This window comes from Somniosus microcephalus, chromosome 17, assembly GCF_052327205.1.
Source record: "Somniosus microcephalus isolate GS21.2 chromosome 17, FLI_Smic_1.0, whole genome shotgun sequence".
NCBI lineage: Eukaryota > Metazoa > Chordata > Chondrichthyes > Squaliformes > Somniosidae > Somniosus > Somniosus microcephalus.
The window spans coordinates 93,073,817-93,083,218 of NC_141003.1; the positions used below are offsets into that span (position 1 = coordinate 93,073,817).

General features: G+C 42.9%; 1 protein-coding gene across 8 annotated transcripts in view; it reads left to right on the plus strand.

The window, feature by feature from the left end:
- LOC147105924 (protein piccolo-like) overlaps positions 1–9,402 on the plus strand; it is a 917,910-nt gene that overhangs the window by 634,038 nt on the left and 274,470 nt on the right. The gene's annotated exons all lie outside the window — the stretch shown is intronic.

Consider the following 9,402-nt stretch of genomic DNA (forward strand, 5'->3'; position numbering starts at 1 on the left):
TTCTGCAACATACTGACTTTAGGATTGTATATGTGTAGAATGCTCAAAGAAAAGGTTTAGAGGTGTTCCAGTAACAAAAACTATAAAGACCAATTATATATCCTTGAAATCCAGAAAGCATTTTCTAGATAATGCTTAAAGTTTTTACTAACATATTGTAGTTTTATATAGCTGCTGATTGAATTCATTAAGAAGAACATAGCATCCTCTGGCCAGAGTGAGAGAAGGGACATAAATATAGTGCATACATGAAGTAGAATCCAACTTTCACTTGTAGCCGTGGTGTTCACTGGGTAAAAACACTCCTTTCACTTCTGAGAAGCTTTGTTCTAATCCATCCCAGACGAAGATAATGTTTGCTCTTTCTCTGTGTCTCTGTAAGGAGCTTGGGCTGTCTCAACCTGGTTCCTAGGGAGTGTGCACCCACAGGGAAAGATCATAGAATGGTTACAGCACAGAAGGATGCCATTCAATCCGTCAAGCCCATGCCGGCTCTCTGCAAGAGCACTTCAACTAATCCCGCTACCCCGCCCTTTCCCCGTAGCCCTGCAAATTTTTTTTCTTCAAGTACTTACCCAATTCCATTTTGAAAGCCGCGATTGAATCTACCTCTACCACCCTTTCAGGCAGTGCATTCTAGATCCTAACCACTCGCTACGTAAAAAAGTTTTTCCTGATGTCGCCTTTGGTTCTTTTGCCAGTCACCTTAAATCTGTGTCCTCTGGTTCTCGACCCTTATGCCAATGGGAACAGTTTCTCTCTATCTGCTCTGTCCAGACCCCTCATGATTTTGAACACCTCTATCAAATCTCTTAACCTTCTCTGCTCTAAGGAGAACAACCCCAGCTTCTCCAGTCTATCCACGTAACTGAAGTCCCACATCCCTGGAATCATTCTTGTAAATCTTTTCTGCACCCTCTCTAAGGCCTTCATATCCTTGCCCAGAATTGGACACAATACTTCAGTTGAGGCTGAACCAGTGTTTAATAAAGGTTCATCATAACTACCTTGCTTTTGTACTCTATGCCTCTATTTATAAAGCCCAGGATCCCGTATGCTTTCTTAACCGCTTTCTCAACCTACCCTGCCATCTTCAATGATTTGTGCACATATACCCCCCAGGCCTCTCAGTTCATGCACCCACTTTAGAATTGTACCCTTTAGTTTATATTGCCACTCCTCGTTCTTCCTACCAAAATGTATCACTTTGCACTTTACTGCATTAAATTTCATCTGTCACGTGTCCGCCCATTCCACCAGCCTGTCTATGTCTTCCTGAAGTCTATCACTCTCCTCCTCACTGTTCACTATACTTCCAAGTTTTGTGTCATCTGCAAATTATGAAATTGTGCCCTGTACACCCAAGTCCAAGTCATTAATATATATCAAGAAAAGCACTGGTCCTAGAATCGACCCCTGGGGAACACCACTGTATACTTTCCTCCAGTCCGAAAAACAACTGTTCACCACTACTCTCTGTTTCCTGTCACTTAGCCAATTTCGTGTCCATGCTGCCACGATCACTTTTATTCCATGGGCTTCAACTTTGCTGGCAAGTCTATTATGTGGCACTTTATCAAAAGCCTTTTGGAAGTCCATGTACACCACATCAAGCGCATTGCCCTCATCAACTTTTAACAAATCCGTGCTGGCTTTCCTTAATTAATCCACACTTGTCCAAGTGACTGTTAACTTTGTCCCTGATTATCATTTCTAAAAGCTTCCCCACTACCGAGGTTAAACTGACTGGCCTGTAATTGCTGGGTTTATCCTTACACCTTTTTTGAACAAGGGTGTGAAATAAAGAATAGATTTGCCTTTATAATCTAGGCTTTATTAACTTAAAAATCCTGTAGCACATCTTCAACACCCAGTCCCAACTAAAGGCTGGAAAGAACTGAATTTAAGATGGCCACCACAAATCACATGACATCAACTACCAATGAGATTACAACATATATCCCAAGGCAGGAAACAAACAACAAATCACAATACTTCTTACTAAACATAAAGAATAATCACCACATTCATAGAGTCATAGAGTCATAGAGTTTTACAGCACAGAAAGAGGCCCTTCGGCCCATCGTGTCTGCACCGCCCATCCATCCCTGTCCAGTCTAATCCCATTTTCCAGCATTTGGTCCATAGCCTTGTATGCAATGGCATTTCAAGTGCTCATCCAAATGCTTCTTGAATGTTGTGAGGGTTCCTGCCTCCACCACCCTTTCAGGCATTGAGTTCCACATTCCAACCACCCTCTGGGTGAAAAAGTTCCTCCTCAAATCCCCTCTAAATCTCCTGCCCCTTACCCTGAATCTATGCCCCCTTGTTATTGACCCCCCCACTAAGGGGAAAAGTTCCTCCTTATCTACCCTATCTATGCCCCTCATTATTTTGTACACCTCAATCAGGTCCCCCCTCAGCCTTCTCTGCTCCAAGGAAAACAACTCCAGCCTGTCCAGCCTCTCTTCATAGCTGAGGCGCTCCATCCCAGGTAACATCCTGGTGAATCTTCTCTGCACCCTCTCCAAAGCAATCACATCCTTCCTATAGTGAGGCGACCAGAACTGCACACAGTACTCCAGCTGTGGCCTCACCAGCGTTTTGTACAGCTCCATCATAACCTCCCTGCTCTTATATTCTATGCCTCGGCTAATGAAGGCAAGTATCCCATATGCCTTTTTAACCACCTTATCTACCTGCTCCGCTGCCTTCAGGGATCTATGTACATGTACACCAAGGTCCCTCTGACCCTCTGTACTTCCTAGGGTCCTACCACTCATTGTGTATTCCCTTGCCTTATTTGTCCGTCCAAAATGCATCACCTCGCACTTTTCAGGGTTAAATTCCATTTGCCACTTTTCCGCCCATCTGACCAACCCGTTTATATCGTCCTGTAGCCGGAGGCTTTCCTCCTCGCAATTTACCACCCCACCAATTTTCGTGTCATCTGCGAACTTACTGATCATACCTTTTACATTTTCATCCAAATCATTTATGTAGATCACAAACAATAAGGGACCCAGCACCGATCCCTGAGGTACCCCACTGGACACAGGCTTCCAGTCACAAAAGCAACCTTCGACCATCACCCTCTGCCTCCTGCCACTCAGCCAGTTTAGGATCCAACGCGCCAAGGCACCCTGGATCCCATGGGCTCTTACCTTCTTGACCAGTCTCCTATGCGGGACTTTGTCAAAAGCTTTACTGAAGTCCATGTACACCACATCCACAGCATTTCCCTCATCCACCCCACTAGTCACCCCCTCGAAAAATTCGATCAGATTTGTTAGACATGATTTACCCTTGACAAAGCCATGCTGACTATCCCCGATTAATCCTTGCCTCTCCAAGTGGAGATTAATTTTGTCCCTCAGAATTTTTTCCAATAATTTCCCCACCACAGATGTTAGACTCACTGGCCTGTAATTCCCTGGTTTATCCCTGCTACCCTTCTTGAATAATGGTACTACGTTAGCTGTTCTCCAGTCCTCTGGTACATCCCCTGTGGCCAGAGAGGTTCTGAAAATTAGTGTCAGAGCCCCTGCAATCTCCTCCCTTGCCTCCCACAGCAGCCTGGGATACATCTCGTCCGGGCCTGGGGATTTATCCACTTTTTGGCCCGCTAAAACCGCTAGCACCTCCTCCCTCTCGATGCTAATATGTTCAAGTATGTCACAGTCCCCTTGCCCGATTTCTATGTCTGCATCGTCTTTCTCCATAGTGAACACAGATGCAAAAAATTCATTTAAAACCCCGCCTACATCCTCTGGCTCTACACACAGATTGCCACTTTGGTCCCTAATGGGCCCTACCCTTTCCCTGGTTATCCTCTTGCCCTTAATATACTTATAAAACATCTTAGGATTTTCCTTTATTTTGCTCGCCAGTGTTATTTCATGGCCCCTCCTCGCCCTCCTAATTTCTTTTTTAAGTATGCCCCTGCACTTTTTATACTCCTCTAGGGCTTCTTCTGTCTTTAGTCTTTTGTAACTGCCAAAAGCCCCCCTCTTATTTCTAATATACTCCAACCTAAATAACCTTTACAATTTATAATTAATTATTTACAACTAAAACTATGCACAGACAAAATAAAACTATTCAACATGACACAATACTAAGTGAGCAACAACAAATAGTAACATTGCACATAAGTATTAAATATCTCTCAACTAAAACAATATAATATAATATTTCAACAATTTTAAAACATTACTATCAATTTAAAAGTCCATTTTCAATCGGTCGACCGGATATCTTGTTCGTGTCGACCTTCTTAACCTTGGTGAAATTCCTTGCCCTCCCACACCAGGAGACACAGAAGTATCTTCTGCAGGAAGGCTATCCATATCCCGATTTTCAACGGTTTCCAGATTAGAAATCCCATCAGGAGGTAAACTGGGACGGTCATGAACACCCATCAAAGGATGACTAATAGAAGTATAATTATCTGCAGTCGGATTGGAAATATCCGTAGTATCTGTAACAGCATCCACATTATCTGAATCATGACTATTGTTAATATCCTCAGAAGAGGGCTGGCCACCACAAGGAGCCAAGTCTTTAATTGAAACGGTACTTTCTTTCCCATCTTGGAATCGAATATGAGCATATTGGGAATTTGCCTCCAACAGCTCCACCTCCTCCACTAAAGGATCATATTTTGACAATCTAACATGGCGTCGAAGCAGCACAGGTCCCTGCATAGTAAGCCATGAAGGTACCGAATATCCCGTAGTAGATCTCCGTGGATAGTTAAAGAGCCTTTCATGGGGGGTCACATTAGTAGCCGTTGAAAGCAATGATCTAATGGAATGCAGGGCATCAGGCAGTACCATTTCCCACTGTGTATTCTTAAGGTTCCGGGATGTCAAAGCCAACATAACTGCCTTCCAGATCACCCCATTGTATCGTTCGCACTGTCCATTACCCTGGGGATTATACGGGGTAGTTCTGCTAGTAGAAATTCCCCGACTCTGAAGGTATTCCTTCAACTGGGAAGACATAAAAGAACTTCCCTGATCCGAATGGATATACGCAGGCATCCCAAAGATGACAAAAAGTTGAGTCAGACATTTGATAACTGGAGCAGCTGATACATCTGCGCAAGGAAAAGCAAAAGGGAACCTTGAAAACTCATCCACAACAGTAAATATATATCGGTTTTGAGTAGTTGAAGGAAGAGGCCCCTTAAAATCGACACTCAAACGTTCAAAAGGAGAAGTAGCCTTTATAAGATGAGCTCGTTGAGGCTTAAAGAAATTCGGTTTACACCGAGCACAGATAGAACATGATGAAGTCATCCGCTTGATGTCTTCAACTGAAAAGGGCAAATTCTTACTGCGTACGAAGTGTATCATCCTCGTAACCCCAGGATGGCATAAGGCATTGTGAAGATTAATAAGCGTATCTCCGTGAAGCACAGAACAATAAGCCCTCGACAGCGCATCAGCAGCAACATTATCCTTCCCCGGACGATAAACTATATCAAAATGGTAACATGCCAACTCAATCCTCCACCTCATTATTTTATCATTCTTAATCTTTCCAAAATGTTTGACATCAAACATAAAGGACACAGACTTTTGATCAGTTACCAACGTAAAATGTCGCCCCGATAAATAATGTCTCCATTTACGCAGTGCTTCTACTATTGCATATGCCTCTCTCTATTGAAGAATGCCTTTTTTCACTATTGTTCAAGGTACGTGAGAAAAAGGCCACAGGTCTTCCATTTTGGTTCAGAGTAGCCCCAATTGCAAAATCAGAAGCATCCGTCTCAATCACAAAAGGAACCTGCTCATCAATAGAATGCACAACTGCTCCAAGGATATCCTTTTTAAAATTATCAAAACACGTCCTGGCCTCCCATGATAGAGGATATATCGTAGCCCGAATAAGAGGCCGGATCTTCTGTGAAAAATTTGCAATCCAATTAGAATAGTAAGAAAACAGTCCAACAACTCGTTGCAAAGCCTTAGAATTAGTAGGACAGGGTAAATCAATCAATGGTCACAGACGTTCTGGGTCTGGTTTAATCTTGTTTCCCGAGATAATATACCCCAGTAGATTTACCTCAGTGGTCGAAAAGGTACACTTCTCTTTATTGAAAGTTAAACTAACTTTTTCCGCAGCTTGAAGGAATCTTTCTAAATTAGAATCATGCTCCACCCTTGATTTGCCACACACCGTGATGTCATCTAAGTATGAAAAGGTGTCAGAGAGAGAGTTATCACTTATAAAAGCATCCATTGCCCGTTGAAAACAAGCAACACCATTAGTAACACCAAATGGTATTCAGCAAAACTGATACAGCTTTCCACCAGCCTCAAAGGCCGTATATGGTTGATCCTTCTTAACAATAGGAATCTGATGATAAGCACTCTTTAGGTCAATAGTGCTAAAAACCTTATACTGAGATACTTTATTGATAAGCTCATCAATCTTAGGCAAAGGGTACGCATCTAATTGAGTATACCTATTAACAGTTTGGGAATAGTCTATCACCATTTGTTTCTTATGTCTCTCGTTAGTCGTGACAACTACCTGTGCCCGCCAAGGCGAACAACTAGGTTCAATGATTCCTTCCAATAAGAGACGTTGAACTTCAGAATGAATACATTCTCTATCCTGACTGCTATACCTTCTTGACTTGGTAGCAATTGGCTTACAATCCGGCATCAAATTGGAAAAAAGTGATAATGGAGAAATGGATAAAGAGGTTAATCCACAAATAGATAAAGGTGGCTTAGTCCCTCCAAATGAAAGATTGAGAGACTCGTGTAACTGAAGCACATCATGACCAATCAAAATATCCGCACAGAGATTAGGCAAAACAGATAGGCGTATATCAGTATACGTATTACCTAGAAGAATCAATTTCACAAGGCAACAACCAGCTACTTGTGAAGTGAGAGTCGTCTGAGCCATACACACCTGATAGGAAACAGGCGAAATTTTCAAATGCTTTTCCTTTGCAAACTGAAGACTTATAAAACTCTCGGTACTGCCCGTATCTATAAGGGCCTTCACTTCCAACCCATTAACTTGGGCCGTAACTATAGCTTTGTTTAGGCCATGAGCAAATGCAGCAGAAATTGATGCAATAAACGCCCTATCTAAAGGCCGAATAGTCACAGAGGAGGTAATTGAACCTGATGATTTACACACATGTGCGTAATGACCTCTCTTGCCGCATTTACTACACACAGCCTCCCGAGCAGGACACTTCAGACGAGGGTGCCGGACGTTCCCACAAAAATAACACTTCTGAATCCTAGAGGCAACAGCCGCTGAAGTAGAAACTGTTTCAGAATCTAGTAAACCACTCCTATTAAGTCCACATAATTCCTTTTCATCCGGAACTGCCGAAACCACAGTCACAGGCCGATTAAAAAGAGCATAAGAATCCGAACTTCTCTGAGCTACATCCAATGTAGAAGCTTGCTCAAAAGCACTCTTAAGATCCAAAGTCTTATTTTCTAACAACCGCTGACGAATTGATCTGGACAGTAATCCATTAATAAAAGCATCCTGTACCGATTCTTCCTTATATTCTTCAGCTGTCACGGCCTTATAATTACAGTTAACACTAAGGCACCGAAGTGCTTGTAAATAAGTATCCAAAGATTCTCCCACCTGCTGCCTACGGGCAGATAGAAGGTGACATGCAAATACCTCATTCTTTGGTTTAACAAAAATCTTTTCCAATGTAGAAATAGCCACTTCGTAAGTTTTACAGTCCAAAATATACTTATACACATCCGGAGCAATGTAGTTGATCAGCATATTCAGCTTATTTAGAGACTCTTAATCCAACACGCCCAAAAAGTTTTTAAATGTACAATACCAGTGTTTCCATTTATCATCCGCTCCTGCAGAATTAGGGTCAGCATTGAATCGTTCTGGTTGAAGATATCGCTCCATTCTGACATAAAGTTAATAAATTGAAATAAAGAATAGATTTGCCTTTCTAATCTAGGCTTTATTAGCTTAAAAATCCTGCAGCACATCTTCAACACCCAGTCCCAACTAAAGGCTGGAAAGAACTGAATTTAAGATGGCCACCACAAATCACATGACATCAACTACCAATGAGATTACAACATATATCCCAAGGCAGGAAACAAACAACCAATCACAATACTTCTTACTAAACATAAAGAATAATCACCACAGGGTGTAACATTTGCAATTCTCCAGTCCTCTGGCACCACCCCCGTATCTAAGGAGGATTTGGAAGATTATGGCCAGTACCTCTGCGATTTCCTCCTTAACTTCCCTCAACATCCTAGGATGCATTTTATCCAGTCCTGGTGATTTATCTACTTTAAGTAAAGCGAGCCTTTCTAGAACCTCATAGAAACATAGAAGGTAGGAGCAGGAGTAGGCCATTCGGCCCCTCGAGCCTGCTCCGCCATTCAATGAGATCATGGCTGATCATCCAAATTCAGTACCCTGTCCCTGCCTTCTCCCCATATCCCTTGATCCCTTTAGCCTTAAGAAATATATCCAACTCTTTCTTGAATATACTTAATGAACTGGCCTCCACCGCCCTCTGTGGCAGAGAATTCCACAGGTTCACCACTCTCTGGGTGAAGAAATTCCTCCTCATTTCAGTCCTAAATGGCTTACCCCTTATCCTTAGACTATGACCCCTGGTTCTGGACTCCCTGGCCTTCAGAAACATCCTTCCTGCATCTAGTCTGTCCAGGCCTGACAGAATTTTATAGGTTTCGATGAGATCCCCTCTCAATCTTCTAAACTCCAGTGAGTATGAGCCTATTTGACACAATCTCTCCTCATACGTCATTCCTGCCATCCCAGTGATCTACATAAATGATTTGGATGAGAATGTAAAAGGTATGATCAGTAAGTTCGCAGATGACACGAAAATTGGTGGGGTGGTAAATTGCGAGGAGGAAAGCCTCAGGCTACAGGACGATATAAACGGGTTGGTCAGATGGGCGAAAAAGTGGCAAATGGAATTTAACCCTGAAAAGTGCGAGGTGATGCATTTTGGACGGACAAATAAGGCAAGGGAATACACAATGAGTGGTAGGACCCTAGGAAGTACAGAGGGTCAGAGGGACCTTGGTGTACATGTACATAGATCTCTGAAGGCAGCGGAACAGGTAGATAAGGTGGTTAAAAAGGCATATGGGATACTTGCCTTCGTTAGCCGAGGCATAGAATATAAGAGCAGGGAGGTTATGATGGAGCTGTACAAAACGCTGGTGAGGCCACAGCTGGAGTACTGTGTGCAGTTCTGGTCGCCGCACTACAGGAAGGATGTGATTGCTTTGGAGAGGGTGCAGAGAAGATTCACCAGGATGTTACCTGGGATGGAGCGCCTCAGCTATGAAGAAAGACTAAACAGGCTGGGGTTGTTTTCCTTGGAGC